The sequence below is a fragment of the Grampus griseus genome (assembly GCF_964374135.1).
Source record: "Grampus griseus genome assembly, chromosome: 15".
Classification (NCBI taxonomy): domain Eukaryota; kingdom Metazoa; phylum Chordata; class Mammalia; order Artiodactyla; family Delphinidae; genus Grampus; species Grampus griseus.
In genome coordinates, this window is record NC_139009.1 from 56,583,860 (window position 1) to 56,601,030 (window position 17,171).

Sequence of the window (17,171 nt, forward strand, 5' to 3'; positions counted from 1 at the left end):
CATCAGCATTCTCTGACTCCAAATACGTATCACCAGTCTACTTTCAAAATACTTTCCAATGTGTGTTTCCATATGCCTTGTACTGCTTCTCCATTTTAGCCCCATTGAAATAGAGAAGACAGGGGCCACTTTGAGAAAAATGAGCAAATGACAAGAAAAAAAAAAAAAACTCTTTCCCCTTGGAGGTCTGAAGAAGAAAGGGCATGGGGATGGAGAAGTAGGCAGTTATATGTGCCTGTGTCATAGACTTTGAATGTACAGCCATGGAGACCTTGCAGGAGTTAGGGTCTGTGGTGGATGGCCTGGTCCAGGAACCTTTGAGGACTTGACAGAGACTCACAGTGAACTACAGAAGCGGAAAGAATCAGGACCATGAGCTATGAAACATACCACAAATTCATCAGCTGCAGAATGCCTGGAGGAAGCAGCCAGCTAAACTAGATCTCAGCAGACACCAGTCAGCACTCACCCAAGGAGAATCATGGGGCAACCCCTTCTTCCTGAACCTGTGAAGATCTTTCTCCTTTACTCTGACGTTTTAAGAGAGGATGAGGTGTAGGGAGGAATCTGAATAATAACTCAAAGAGATCATTTACCCTAGTGGGTTAAGTTTTGAACCAGCCTACAAATTTGGAAACTATACTTTTTCTGCACATCTCAGCGTAGGCTGAGTCATTCTGTGACCCGGATATGGACGAAGTCATAGAATAGATGAACCTAAGATAACGAAGTATGGAGAGCAGATGATGTGGCTGTGTAGGAGGTGAATGACTTTCAGACAATGTTCACATTCTCTAAAGACTTTGTGGTCACAACATTTACTTTAATTAAACAGCACTGGCCTTGAGCAAAATTCATTTTGGACATCACATTCAAAATAGCGTTCATTGAGGACTCGTGCTAATAAAACATGCTCCCAAGGCACCTACAGAAATCTGCTCTCAAGAAGGTTCTAGTGTTTGTCATGCAAACCTTAGTGTAAATTAAATTAATGTGGTACCTCTCCATCATTTGTGGTTTGTTTGTGGCGGTGGTGACTGTTTACATTTCTAAGTCATTCTCGACTATAAAAGCAAACCTTTGATTTCTGCTAGAGCAACTTGCAAGCAATAGTAAACACCTAAGGAGCTTTTCCTACCAGGTCTTCTTGCCTGAAATTAATTCAACAGATCCTAATGGTACTGATTCTGTTCTAGATCCAGAATTAAATGCTGGAAAGACATAGATGCCTTTCTGACATCTCTACTTGGAAGCCCCACAAGCATCTCAAATTGAATACATCCTAAGTAGAATCCGCCCACCCAAACCAGAGACTAGCAGAGCTGGGTACCCAATGTGCTCAAATTGGAAATCCTGGAGTAATCTAACTCCTCCCTTTTACCGACACCACCCCACAGAAGAACAGAAGAGTGCACACACACTGACACACATATCCACATGTGTCCTGTGAAATTAATTTAACAAGGAGGCTATTAGACTCAGGTGGTTAATAATAATAATGCAGGTGCCGCCTATGCAGAATCTAAGCCCGTAAATACCTCAAGGTTACGAAATCAAAACCTAAGGATAACCGATCACAAACAACGAAGTAGGCTTTAAGCTGTAGTCAGTCAATCATTTTCTTGTTTTGCATCCACCTTTTCTCTATAAAAGTCTCTCCCCAGCTCCTGTCAGCGAAGCGCTGCTGTTCACTTCCAGTTTGGTACTGCCTGGTTCAAATCAATTTTTGCTCAAATAAACTCCTAAAAAAATGTAATATGCTTCAGTTTATCTTTTGGCAGTACACACACACACACACACACACATACACACACACACACACACACACGCGTGTCCAAGGAACCATTCCTTTTGGTCCTGTCTCCAAATCAGATCTTGTGTCTGTAGGAGAGTAAAAATAATTTTCCCTCCACCCTTCTGAGTTCTTGGCCGAGATGCCCAGTAATAAAAGTTTAACAAGATGCAAAGCAATAGAAGTTTGTTAACATGTATACATCACGGATACATGGAAGATACCCAGGAACAATGAATAAACTCCCCAAGATGGTCCAAGCCACCAGCTTAAATATCACCTTGAGCTCAAGACAGACAAAAGAAAGATGTTGTGGCAGAGGGGAAGCCAATTACATGAGAGGCGACCAGGAAAACACAGTAAACAAGGGTGTGGTTGTTATGCAGATTTAAGTGGGATGTGGCCTTCCCCAGGGATGTGTTTCTAGTGCTTTAAAGTCATTCTCTTCTTGGGACAGAGAAGGAGATGGCCTTATAAATGGAGATTTCCTTTATAAGCGGAGATTTTCCTTACAGAAGGGTAACTTCTACTCTGTTTTCCGAGCTTCTCCTGTGACTGCTGGCTCTCAAAAACAATCAGCTCAAAATAATTTCTTTGTCAAGAGGCATATTTGGGGTGGCATATTCTGCTCCCCTTCAGATCTGTGCTCTCCTCTCTGTGCCATCTCTCAACCGGACCGCTCAGATAGACTCTGGATGGCTTCTTGGACATCTGCTGCTTCCATGCTAGCTTCCTTCAGTGCAGGCCCATCTCAGCACTCAAATGGGCAGTCAGACCATCTCACTTTCCTGCTTAAACCCTTACTGGTTTCCCAGGTCACCTCGAATACTATCCCAACTCCATCCCTGTCCTCCAAAGCCCTGCATCACCTACCCTGCTTACCTCCCCAGGGACTCTACTCTTTCCACCTCCCCAGCCCTCACCTCTACTGTCTTTCTTCACTACCCTCATGTTCCAGTCATGATGGTTTCAGGAGGTTCTCAGAACAGACCACATCCTTTCTACTTCCGGTCTTTTCCCTTGCTATCCCTTCTGCTTCAAAGGTGCTCCCCCTGTTGCATGACTGGGTCCTTCCCTTCCCACAGGTCTCAGGTTAAATATCATCTCCTCACAAACATCTTCCCTGACCTGCCTAGCTAAGTTTTAAACCATCACTAGCATTCTGTTTATTAAAAGCAAAATCACAGGTTGTAAAGAGTGGATTGAGTTATGCTGGCATAACATCATAGTTAAGAGCCTGGACTCTGCAGCCAGACTCTCTGGATTCAAATTCTGGCTCTGCCACTTCCAAGCTGTGTGGCCTTGGAAAAGTTACTTAACCTCTCTGTGCTTCCATTCCCTTACCTCTAAAATGTAAAAAATGATAGTACCTGCCTCACAGAGTTGTTAGAGGATCAATGGGTCAATATACATGAAGTACTTCAGAGAATGATGGTCTGTAAGATGCATACTATGTCTATTTTTTCAAGAAATTTTAAAAATAAAATATGATGATGGCAAGAATCCTGTCTTTCTTTAAGACCTGTTAGCCCAGGGCTTAGCCTCATGCCGAGCACAAAGTAGACATTCAATGAATCCTCGTTAAATACATAAATAAATAAAAGAATGACGAGATGACATGATTTCTATCCCCGAAGCATTTGCAGGAGAGCCCAAGAGGTTGCAAACTTGAACGTGCAAACAAATCACCTGAGCATCTTGTTAAAATGTAGACTCTGACGCAGTAGGTCTGGGGGAAGCCTGAGAGTCTGTCTGCATCTCTAAAGCGCCAAGTGGTGCAGATCACAAACCACACTTTGAACATCAAGGTTCTAGCTGACTGTCGGCTGACGTAGGTCTAGAAACTGGCTTCTGAAAACTGGCTTCCAGAAACGCCTTCCTACTGCGATCCGTGTATACCTACCTTAGAGTCACTTCCTCATAAGCCCATCCCAGAGTTAGCACCTTCTGGAAGTATTGATGGAGTCTCAGTGGACACTGCTCGTGATCTCACTCAGGTGTGGGGTCAATGATCATCTTACCTTTACTTCTGATCACCTGGGAAGGTCTGGAAAAGGTCTCCTTATATATTTCCCCTTTATCATCCACAGGCCATCGATATATTTCATCTGAAAAGACTCTTTTCTCTTTAAGGTTCTCTTTGGGGTCTTACAAGGTGTCGTAAATATGTTCCCTTTACACCAGCATTTTCTGTAATTTATTCCAGATACTGGTCTTGTGTTATTTAACTCTTAAATGCTTTCAGATTTCAAACATGCTTTATATCAGAACATACAAACTATGTATGGTGGCACTGGCATTTTAAGAACAAGAAGGTTAAAATTTCAAAAGCAACACCCTGATTTCTCGGACACGATGATGGTGTGATTTTTTTTTTCCGGGGCAGGGAGGTATGAGGCTAGAATTTCTCAGAACTGCTCAACGGTTGCTTCTCAAGGACTGCTTGAGTTTTAAATATTGCCATTGCCTCTACTGTAGTGTGTGCTCCAGAAAGGCAGTCTTGCCCTTTTCCCAACTCCCAACTGAAATAATCCCGGAGGCACTTTTGAAAGTAAGCCTGATCTTCAGGCGACAAGACATTTCACAGAGCCACGGCTGAAGACTGCAACCTCACTGTATATCTTCTTTAAACAATCACAGCCTGCAATGCCTAATTATCTGCTTCCAAAAGCATTTGGTTAGGCGCACGACACATCTCAGTAATGGAAATGGACTTGAGTCTCCTAGAGCCAGTTCATAAAAGCAATGGAGTCGTTTTAATACTGTCGATTCCCTCTCGGCAGTGCAGTCGAGTAATGTAGCAGAACTGTCTGATGGCCAAGGTAATAATCAGAAGAGATATAACAGACAGACCCATCTACTGGCTGATATCATAGAATTAGCTCATTTATTCAGCTGGAAGAGTTTGGCTTGAGGGGCCCCTGGTACTGGTTTCACGTGCCGCTCTCCCCTCCACAGCAACGGTTGGGCTATGCAGGGTCAACGTCCGAATCCTTACCTGCTTCCTGGAACCATGACTCCATCTGTCATTCCAGCGAAATCCCGTTCTCTTGCCCACATGTACTCACAGCCTTTATTACTGAGCACCAATTATTTTCATATTTGAGGATGCTAACTCTAGCTAAAAAAGAAAAAAAAGCAGCTGTTAGAATTTCCTTCCTTAGAGATTCTTCAGAACTGACAACCAAGAGTCCAGCTCAGCTAAGCAAGATAATGAGTTTTCCATTGTCAAGTCCTAAAGTCCTATCATGCCACCCTGCACTTTTGGAAGTTAGAAAACTCTGACGTACTGAAGCATCTCTCACTCACTGACCTCTCATGGTCCTTGTTTTATCCCAAACAAACTTCCCTCCGAAACACGATGATTCATCATTGTTCTTACGGCTACTGGTTAATATCCATGTTAATTATTCATAATTCCCTGTCAATAATCATGCCCCCAGGGAACCCGCTTCTCCTTGCTTCTATTCCTCTCCCTTAATCTAGAATTGAAAGAGATCAGCTACAACAGGAGGACTATACTGAAGTTTAATGTTTGTCCTGCCCCAGATTGTTAGGCATTAAAGGATAAGTAGTGGTACCCTCCCCCGTGCTCCTGAGTCTCGGGCAGGCTTTAACAACTACACAGGAAGAATCACGATGTCCATACTTCTCTCAAGCAAGCCATCAGATCACCCCCCAAGAGGGGAGTTTTAGGTGATTTTTTTCCTCAACAAACATATCTTAAAATGGAGGTCACTGATTTTACAAGGAGAATGAGGACACAGCACACTCATCAGAGAGCCCCAGTTACAGCCCCAGCTCAGCATTTGCAAAGTATATTAGATATTGGTTGACAAAGATCCCAAGCTTAAAGCCTGTGCTTTTTGCAAAAGAATGAGCAAATATTCAGGCTCAGTATTTGCTATCAATATTGCTTGGAAGTAACAGGGAGACATCCTTGTTCAGAAGGTACTGGGCTCAGAGAAGGTTCTAGACAAGGTGTCAGGTCATTAATGCTCAACTTCTTATAGCATCACTAGATAGCAGTGCATGGGACAGTCCCTAAAATAAAGAATTACCCTACCCAAAATGTCAGTAGGTTGAGGAATCCTATCCTCTGGGATTATGGGAAGGAAAGAAAAGGATATTCTCACCCCATTCTCCACCTGGGACCTGGGTCCAAGTGGGACTGGGTGTAGCAACAAAGCCCCGCCTTGGGATTAGAAGATGGGCACTCACCCTGGCCTCTTTGCAATGGTGTGACTTCTGACAAATCAAAATTCCCAAGTCCTAATATCAAGTATTCTGTCTCTGTTGTCAAATATATCCTAGGCTGGGACTCACAGACACGTTTACCATAACTCAAGCAACATCATAATGCATCTTCCATGTTTGTGAGTGAAAGAGGTGCTATTAATAACTATACTGGGTCAATAGACATAAATCTGGATTGTCCTGGGCAAACTAGGACATCTGGCCATCCCACCAATAAGAAGAGAGCAGCAGAAACTAGAAAGGGAAACAACTTTCTCTTGTGTTTATCTGGTATTCTGTCCATTTCAGGAGACTTGCACATTCACTAGCTTGTCTGATTATTACATCCACTCCTTTACACAGAAAGTATGAGGATTATTTTTACTCTGATTGAAGGGCAAACAAACTGAAAAACAGATTGGGAAGCTGGGTGCCCACGTGTCCCTGGTCTCTGGATTTCTAGCCCAGTGTCCTACCTTCCGCAGAAGGGTCTGCCCTCCCCCAGCAGCGTGGCGATCTAAAGCAAGGAGTCAGGACGCCATGGTGGCAGATTTGTGGTCCATGCCTATTTCCTTAACGGCTTAACAAGCCTGTTATATGCATTAAGTATTGGCCGCATAAGAGAGCCTGTGACACCATCTTAATACTAACCAGGAGAGAAGCTGGTTAGCATTAAGCACCAAGAGAGCCCTGAGCCAGGACAGACAGCCATATTTTCTTCATTAATGCTCAACTTCCTATAGCATCACTAGATAGCAAACCACATCCATCTTTACGAGCAGTTTAGGGAGAATAAAGGAAGAAAGACACGCATGGGTAATAGAGAACATCCTCACGCAGAAAACTGACAAATCGGGTCACCTGATTTAGATCTGCTTTTCTTTCTTTTTTTCTCTGTATTTCATTTTATTTTATTTCATTTTTGCCATGTGGACAATACATTTTTATTTTATTTATTTTTTTAATGTGACTGTTCTTTTTTTTCTTTTTTCCTGATCTCACTTTATACTTGTTGCAAAACCTGATCTCTTCGACTCTGATCTAGAGCCATAGATGAGATTTTCCCCCTGCAGTTCAAAGTAACCTAAACGGATTATTCTCTTGATACGCCCTCCTGGTACAGAAGTCTCAGTGCTGGACCATATTCTCACTGCAGTGGCCACATAAAATGGTCTCACTCCTTTGTTTTAATATAGGGTTACCAGATAAAATACAGGATGATCAGTTACATTTGAATTTCAGATACATAACAAATAATATTTTAGTATAAGTATGTCCCAAATATTGCAGGGGACAATGTTTTGAAGTATGGTAATTTTCTCCCAATGTAAAGGTGCACTGACTTCCTCCACAAAACTACCGTCCTCTGGCCTGGCATCATTTGAAATATACTATAGTGCAGATGACCACAGACCCACTTAAAATTAGAGACCCTGAATTATGCAGAGCCATTAAAAAGAGGTTTTTCGAAAATATGGAGACCAAAGCTGGTGGTCTTCGGTGTGAAATGGGGAATTTCTACTTTCCACTTGAAGTTATTAACCAAGTAATCATTAGCACTCTCAGGCTGACCTGAGGCTCAGGATTTCACCTAAGAGAAAAAAATGAGCTGAATGAAGAGACACCATTTGCTGATTTGTGGTTAATGACCAAAGGCACCTCCCAGGGCTGGCCAGAGAGTTTGAAAAAAAAATCTAGAAATAAAAAGAGAACAGTCCTGGTTCTGGCTTGGGTGGAAAAAAAAAGAAAAATATCTATCAACAGAGAAATCGTTGGTGATGTATTTGGGTGGGGAGTTAATGTCTGTGGCAAAGGGCAAGCTTCAGGGGAGAGCCCCGTCTCCGCTTGTAGGTGAAGGATGCAGTGAAATAGAGCGGTGGGAGAGGTACCCGGGATGCTTTTTAAATTCTGGGTTACAGGGTTTGCAGGCAAACTGAAGTCTTTTGAAGTTTCCCCTCCTATACCCTGAGCAAATAACTATCTCTCATGTCTAAGGAGAAATATGTATTTGTAAAAGCCTGTAAATGGCTCATCTGGCTTTTCATACTTTTAAGAACACAAACAATATTTTAAATGTTTTAGTAGAATTGAATAAAAACCAGATGGGGCCTTTTTTTTTTTTAAAAAAGGTCTGAGTTTTTTACATAGATAACATGTAGCAGTCACCACACCCCTGCAGTGGAGGAGTAGCATGATTTCCAAACAGGGAAAGGGGAGGGCTGACAAATGAGACAAAATTCCATCCTCCTTGTAATTAAATCACCCACAACTCTAACAACGGACTCTTGATCCAGCTCCGTTGTAGAACAACACGGGACCCGTGCTTCACTGATTTTCAAGGAAGTCCCTCCCCTGGCAGCCCCGGCCTCTCCAGGGTGGAGGGGCAGCCGATGGCCAGCCCTGGTCCCACACCACACCGCGCTCCTAGAGGTCTCCCATCTGCCACCACCAGGCCCAGGCCAGCTGAGGCAGTAGGACAGCCTGCTGCGGGTCCAGGGATGTGCTCCTTGCTCACCTGTGTACGTTGGAAACCATCTCTGGCCACAGTCTTTGCTATAACTGAAGTCAACTCGGAACTTGATCAGCCACTTACCTGATTCTGTTTGGAATCAAACTAGCTCCTCTTCTGTCAAATACAACCTGAATTAAAATCAACCCTACCACATGAAACATGACATTTAAACAGAAACGAATCACCGCCCACTCTCTCTCTCCTGCCTGGTTGAAGAACCCAGCTTTTTCAACACCGGTGGACAGCTGTCCCAAAGCAGCACTTCACTACCATTATTTTATGATTCAGCCCCTTCCATCATTCTGCCAGGGAAGGTTTACCAGCCTGTATGTATGACGGACACTCACATCATGGCAAGGCCCTCATCACCACCTGTGATTAAAGCTGAGAAGCCCCAACGGTACGTCTTTTAACGATGTTCTCAGAATTGTGGTATCTGATCTTGGTTGTATGACATGTCAAAAGCGCTTTAATCTGCCCTGGGTTAAGGGCTCACACATCTATGCTGGTGTCTTTCCAGACAAACAGTTGGTGATTTTTCACTCCCTGCTCCAAATATTCATTCTTCTTTCTATTTGCCTCATAACACAGAAATGAAAGAAGCAAAGAGAGTGTGTCCTCTGGAATCAGTTGTAACTATTGCTATTACACAGGTCATTTGGCCCAAATTGAGGCATCCTGCCTAGTTTCTCTATGGCTTGACTTTAAGGCAACAGAAAATGGAAAGAGGAGCTCACAAGAAAACAAAGTGCTCTAGAGACACTTCCCCGGAGAGGTCACCAGTACACCCTCGCTACGTCAGGGCCAATTTTTAGCCTATTGTTAACAGGACCAGAGACAGAAACCTCCAATGCCACTTGCTTATTCAAAATGTCCTCCTGTTTTTAGTGTGGGGATGCTTCTCACAGCAGGAGTTGGGGACCAGAAGGTTAAGTGGCAGTTCTCGGCTGCATACCTGCTTGTGTTTTTTAAATAAAATGCATTCAATTGCAGGACTGGCGGTCAGCACACATCCCAATGTTCTATTTAGCAAAGGGAGACGGTATCACCAAGTTCTCCTCTCATCTGATTCCCACAAGCCATGTCATCCCGGGCAGAACAATGAAATCTTCTGACCCTCAATTTCCCCATCTGTCCAATGAGGAGGTTAAACGCCCATGATCTGATTGTTAAACGTCAAGTTCTGATTCACGGGGGCTCCTGGCCCACAATATTGCCTAAAGAACACAGAGTATGCCTCAAGAGTATGTCTCAAGCATGTCCTTTTTTTTCTCAAAGACAGATATTTTTTAAACTATTAACCCCAGTCTATTTGTACTTCAGTTAGGTCCTATGGACATATCATAGTACAGGAATTACTCCAACAAGGAAGAGTGAAATCACCAAGCTAACGATAGTGACTCAACTAATTAGACGGGACACCTGAGCTCCACAGAGAGAAACGTTCGTTGGTATAGTGTGTGTATTCCCCAAGTTCATCTAATAATTCAGACAGAAGGGGGAAAGTGTGAATAATCTGAAATGATATCACTAAGAGTCTGCACTCTCGAGTTGGACTCATGAGAAGCGGTGATAGCAGAAATGGGGGTAACACAAGGGAGAGAATTTGGATGTAAGTACTGCTGGAATTCAGTTTGGGGGAATAGACATAGAAACGTAGGATGACATTAATTCACTTAAAGCCCTCTACTTTCTCTAGATATACAATGTCCAGTAGGGACCTAAGTATTCTGAGAAAAAAGAGCAAGGATAATTAAAATCCAAAGCACTATTTTTGCTTTTGCTCTGTTTGAAGTTCTTTCCCATAAGTTGCCCCTGAATCTTAAATTGCATAGACTCATTTTCTGATATTGTGATTTCAAAAGGTGACTTACACAGTCTGAAAATTAGCAGATCTTTTAGAATAAACTGGCTTTCCAGATAAAATGCAAAATAACTATTGTAGTCAAATTATTTGTATGGACTAGAGTTTAGTCTCTGAAATTACAATAGGATAATTGTACCTAAAAGTTGGGGAAGAATAAATTATTTAAATGAGTGAATACCTTAAGCTAATGTTATCAAATTTTACAGTATGCAGTGGACTGAATGTTGGTGTCCCCCAAGAATTCATATGCTGGAATTGTGAGGGTATTTGGAGATGGGGCCTTTAAGAGGTATTTAGGCCATGAGAGTGGAGCCTTCATGAATGGGATTAGCGCACTTATAAGAAGAGGCCAGGCAGCTTGCTAGCTCTCTTTCCACCACGTGAGGATACAACAGATACAATGAGAAGTGGGCAGTCGGTAACCTGGAAGAGACCCTCACGAGAACCCAACCACACTGGCACCCTGATCTCAGATTCCCAGCCTCCAAATCTGAGAAATAAATCTCTGTTGTTTATAAGTCACCCAATCTATGGTATTCTGTGATAGCAGCCTGCACTAAGATAGGGTGTATTTGAGTCTCTTGGAGATCTTTTCAAAATGCAGCTTCTGATTCAGCAGGTCAGGGATAGGCCAGAGGAGGCTGATGTCACTGCTTGTACCCAGAGGAGGCTCATTTCTAATGAGCTCCCAGAGGAGGCTGATGTCACTGCTTGTACCCAGACCACACTTTAAGTGACCCTAAGTGACCAATTTTCGAAGAATTTCACTGCAGCCATCTACACTCAGATTATTCTAAGGACAATTTGATATTTGAGGATTTGGAAGGGACTCAACTGAATGCTGGGCTTCAGTTTCATCAATAATTATTACAAGAAAACACTGCTATTCTTTCAGCTTTCTTGTTTGGAATCAGGTCCTTAAAGTCTATGGTTGATGGAGATGAGTAAAAGGCAAGGCACATACGTGAAGAAGAGTTTTTATTTCCCTTACCCTTCTTCTTTCCCTCTAGCTTAACTGCACACATAAATTATGACTTGAGGAATCTGCCAGCATCGGACTGGGGGCGGCAATGAAACATCAGGCTGCTGTCCTGAGAAATGTGTCTTAGGACCCCTCCCATCAGCCCCTGTGAGAAAAGAACTGAGACAGTCCTATTGGTGAGGACCACAGCCAAGTCCCACCTGTGTACTCAGCTTTTTTTTTAATGTTGAGCCTTCTTTTAATTTATTTATTTTTGGCTGTGTTGCGTCTTCGTTTCTGTGCGAGGGCTTTCTCTAGTTGTGGTAAGCGGGGGCCACCCTTCATCGCGGTGCACGGGCCTCTCACTGCCGCAGCCTCTCTCGTTGCGGAGCACAGGCTCCAGAGGTGCAGGCTCAGTAGTTGTGGCTCACGGGCCTAGTTGCTCCGCAGCATGTGGGATCCTCCCAGACCAGGGCTCAAACCCGTGTCCCCTGCATTAGCAGGCAGATTCTCAACCACTGCGCCACCAGGGAAGCCCTGTGCATTCAGTTTTTAAAGTCATTATCTGATTGAAGAAAGAAAGGGACCTTGGTTCGTAGGTGACCTGAAGATAAGTGAGATAATATAACTCTTATATTTAGAGACCATTTAATACCACCTTGGTTAATTTCAGGTGTACAGCAAAGCAATTCATTTATATATATATATATTTATATATGTTCTTTTTCAGACTCTTTTCCATTATATGTTATTATAAGATATTGAATATAGTTCCCTGTGCTGTACAGGTTTTTGTTGGTTATCTGTTTTATATATAGTAGTGTGTATCTATTAATCCCAAACTTAATTTATCCCTCCCCCACCCCTTTCCTCTTTGGTAACCATAAATTTGTTTTCTTTGTCTGTGAGTCTGTTTCCGTTTTGTAAATAAGTTCACTTGTATCATGTTTTTTGATTCCACATATAGGTGATGTCATATGATATTTGTCGTTCTCTGTCTGACTTACTTCACTTAGTATGATAATCTTTTAGGTCCATCCATGTTTCAGCAAAAATTTTTGAGTACCTACTATGTTCCAGGTGCTTTTCTAGGAGCTGGGAACATAGCAGAAATCAAAAAAGACAGAAATTTTTGACCTGATATTCTAATGAGAGATACAAACCAAAAAACAAGTAAGTACTTAATTTAGAATAAAAGTGAAAAATACTACGGAGACAAATTATTAACAATAGCCAAAGGATAGAAGCAACCTAAGTATTCACTGATGGATGAATGGATGAACAAAATGTGGTATATACGTGAAGTGGAATATTATTCAGCCTTACAAAGGAAGGAAATCCTGGCACATGGTACAACATGGATGAACCTTGAGGCCATTACATTAAGTGAAATAAACCAGTCACAAAAAGACAAATACTGTATGATTCCACACATATGAGGCACCTAGAGTAATCAAATTCATAGAGACAGAAAATAGAAGGGTAGCTGCCAAGGGCTGGTGGGACGGGGAGAGGGGAGTTATTGTTTAATGGGTATAGAGTTTCAGTTTTGCAAGACAAAGAAGTTGTGGAGATTGGCTGCACAATGATATGAATATACTTAACACTACTGAATGGTACACTTAGAAGTTCAGTTAAGTGGCTAAGTGATAAATTTTTGTTACATGTGTTTTATGTTATGTCTACTTTTTTTAATGCTATGGAGAACAATTAAACAGAGAGGTAGGTTAGTTAGGCCCAGGGTGGTTTTAAATAGGGTGGTTAAGAAAGGTCTCATTAATAAGGTGATCTTGGTGCAAAGACCTGAAGGAGGTGAGAGATTGGATTCCGTGAGAGAAGAGCCTTCTGGCAGAGAGATGGCAGGAATGACAAGGAGCCCAGGGCTCCCACCCTTTTGTCCCATCACCTTCACCAACTAGATGACTGACTTAGAGCCGCAATCTGCTCCCATCTAGATTGCAGGGCCACTCACTGGTCCTGCTGGGAGACCTGCCAGCGAAGACCTCTCAGGAGCAAGCAAGGATGCCATGAGGAACACCTACACTTTTCTGTTGCTCAGGTAACTCATCATTCCTTTTCAAGCTGTTTAATATTTAAGAGCTGAAGAAGGAGGGCCAGCAGAGTGCTATGCACTCTGTGTACCTAAGTCAAACTTTGATTAACTGGTGGACCAGAGACAAGGAGAGGACAACGGAAGAGACTGAGATCTGCACACAGCTCGGGCCCTGGGCAGAGAGAAGGTTCTAAGAAAAATGTGTTAGTCTAAGACTTAGGGAGTACCTGGGAGACAGGAGGGTCTCGGGGAGAAGGACTGTCCCATTCTGGACGGATCACAGCCCTGCTCCAGCACAGTACAGCCAACAGGGTACAGGGTGACAGGCCTGGCACTGGAGCTTCTAGACGTTCTCAGCAAGGAAAGGTACTCATACATAAGGCAAGGGTGAGGCGCATGGCTTCAGACATCTAAAGGGAAGCGGAGAATCAGAAAGCCATTGGTGAATATACCTGATACATGCCTAGGGACTATTAGAAAGACTACAAGGAGGGCTAAAATCCCATAAAATCTGGGAGCTACTTATGCTGGGACCTCTTTTATTGGTAAAGGCTGGGAAATTCGGTTTCTTGAAGGAATTCATTTCAGGGTTTTTTGTGTGTGTGCTCAAAGACTAAGATTCCATGATCTGTCTTCAAGTTCTTATCTTCACATATGGCTCAGTTTTATTTTCAGTCAATTTCCTTATCTTGTGTGTGCTTCAATTTCTTCATAAGTAAAATGGGGGCAATGATACCTGTTCTCTTGGCATAGCTACAAGTGTCAAATAAAATAACAGAGAGGGGGACTTCCCTGGTGGCACAGTGGTTAAGAATCTGTCTGCCAATGCAGGGGACACGGGTTCGAGCCCTGGTCCGGGAAGATCTCACGTGCCGCGGAGCAACTAAGCCCGTGCGCCACAACTACTGAGCCTGCTCTCTAGAGTCTGTGAGCCACAGCTACTGAAGCCCAGGTGCCTAGAGTCCGTGCTCGCAACAAGAGAAGCCACTGCAACGAGAAGCCCGCACACTGCAACAAAGACGTTCGCGGCAACTAGGGAAAGCCCGCGCACAGCAATGAAGACCCAACGCAGCCAAAAATAAGTAAATTTATTTAAAAAAACTAATAATAACAGAGGGAAAACTACTTGGGGTAACTAAACGTCCTAGCTCAATAAACAGTCATGATTATTATTATATTCTTTTCATTGTCATTTTGCTACAGAATTCTTCTTCCCCCTCTCCACCCTGGGGGGGGGGAAATCTGCCAAGAGTCTGAGCAAAGGAAGGCTGTAAAGTTATGTGTGCAGTTTATTTGTCAGGGACCCGCATGAGGAATTTAAAGCCTTTTGAAACATCTGTTGCATTTCAACACAGTAAGTGCAAATAACAGAGAAATAGTAGCATCTGGGTTAGAAATGAAAAATATCTCCTCCTATTTTAGAAGAGAGAGAGGGAGAAGAGAGAGAGAGGAGAGAAGAAGTAAGATTGTTATATTTCTTAAGCTACAGACTGAGCACGGGATCCCTAGGAATCTCGCTCACCTGCCGCTCAGGAAGCTGCATAATGAATGGGCCCTGCGCATCGCCAGCTGCTCCGGAGTCAGCTCTGGTCCCAGTGCCCCTCGCTGGCTGGGTCAGCACTTTGCTCTGTGGGTGCTGAGAAGTTGACTTTCTCCGTTTTCCGCTCCCTCCCTTGTGCCAGCCTTTGCTCTGGGAAAGAAGGAAGAAATGCTCCATGAAGTTTCATTTGCCTTGAAACAAACAGAAACATCTTGGGAGATATTACAGGCCGTGGTGCCCGCAGAGGGTAAGGGCCTGTGGCCCGCAGAGGGAAAGGGCCTGTGGCCAGGCCAACCCACTGCCTTGAAGAAGCAGAGAAGGCTGATGGGCACACAGAGGAACTGGACCATTCGTGGGGAAGCAAATGCCTTAAAGAAAGAGAAGGACATCTCCTAAGTTTCATAGGTTTTGTGTTCTTCCCTGCTTGAGAATGAGTTTCCTGGAGTTGTTTGGGGCCTGGCCTACAGGAGGTGGGCCCACAAGCAGAGGGCAGGTGGCCAACTCCCCACTTCTGTCCCTAGCCAGCCGTCAGCCCCAAGAACAAGACGTCAGGACAGGCAGCCGTCGTCGCAGACAGAACTGAGCCTACAGCAGCGAGGCCAGAGACAGATGCTGGTGTTGGTCTGGGAGCTCAACAGCAGGCACTGAGGTCTATCCTGGCCAGTCACAAACTCAGCTCACCCCAGAGTCCTTTTACCAGGCCCCTGTGAGACCTGACGCATCCCTTCCCAACAGGCACAAGGACACCTTAATCATGGTTTTTGCTTCACAAGTTCTGCTTTGAAGCCATGCACTGTGCTGAACTTTTATGGTGGCTCTGGGAGTGGTTTCTCGTTATACTGGGGATTGTTTCTTTATTTTCCACTGAATTTCCTTTTGTTTCCTCAAAATAATTATGGACAAATGTGTATAAATGTAAAACTGGGTAAGTGATGGCACTGCCCCTTGAGTTTTCTCTCTCAAATGAAGTCCTCTGCTTTCCTATTCTCTTATTTATGAAATAAGAGAGAAAGAAAGAAAGAGGAAGGAATGAAGGAAGGAAGGAAGGGAGGAAGGGAAGAAAGGAAGAGAGAAAGAAGGGAGGGAGGGAGGAAAGAAGGAAAGAAGGCAGAGGGAGAGAAAGAGAGAGGAAAAGTGAAGGGGCAGTGAGAATACCTTTTTAAAAAGTCAACTAAATTATTCCAATATTTAATGATGCTTTTTCTTCTGTGTAGGGATTGAAGGCTGAATTATGCCAAGGTGTGACAATTAGAAAAATTCTGAGTCAGGGAAAGTTTACCTTAGCCTGATTTTATGCCTCTAATACATGCTTATTCTAAGATCTAAATTTAGAAAGGGGTTGTGAGATATTAGAGAAGAAGTTAGGGAAGCCATAAGACACATTTTTCTTTAAATCACATAAACGGCACTTTTTTTTTTTTTTTTTTTGTGGTACGCGGGCCTCTCACTGTTGCGGCCTCTCCCGTTGTGGAGCACAGGCTCCGGACGCGCAGGCTCAGCGGCCATGGCTCACAGGCCCAGCCGCTCCGCGGCACATGGGATCTTCCCGGACCGGGGCACGAACCCGTGTCCCCTGCATCGGCAGGCGGACTCTCAACCACTGCGCCACCAGGGAAGCCCAATGGCACTTCTTTAACTCACAAAGATGTCCATGTGAAATTCATGGAGGACTTACTAAGTATTAAAGCATGGCAGCCACAGGGGTAGGTTTCATGGACTAGAAGAGAGAAGGGTCCACCTGAAAGACTTTGCAGGCCCCAATCCATCTTCACCATCTTCCTCCTCACCTTCATCCCTCCCCTGGACAAAGGGCAGGAGCCTCCCCCAACCACCCATGTCTCTGTTTCCTCACTTGCTTCCCTACAATCCACTCCCCCTCAAAAGTCAGTGATCTTTGAAACTACACATCAGAGGACATAACTCTCCTGCTCAAAACCCTCTGATACTGCTGCTGCCCAAGCTAGAAATAAAATCCGCACTCCTGGCCCAGGACCTGGCCAGCTCCCATCTGAGTTCCCACCTCAGCTGCTCCCAGGCTCTCTCCCCTCTTCCCAGGAAGAAAGGTGACCATGGTGCTTTTGGTTTCCTGTTCCCTCAGCAAACCTACCTTCTTCTGTCTTAGAGCAGTACCCTTCAAATACCTTGGAGATTCTTCTTGTAACTAAAAGTGGGAAAATGATGCTGCTAGCCCCAGGTTTTGTCCACAGGAT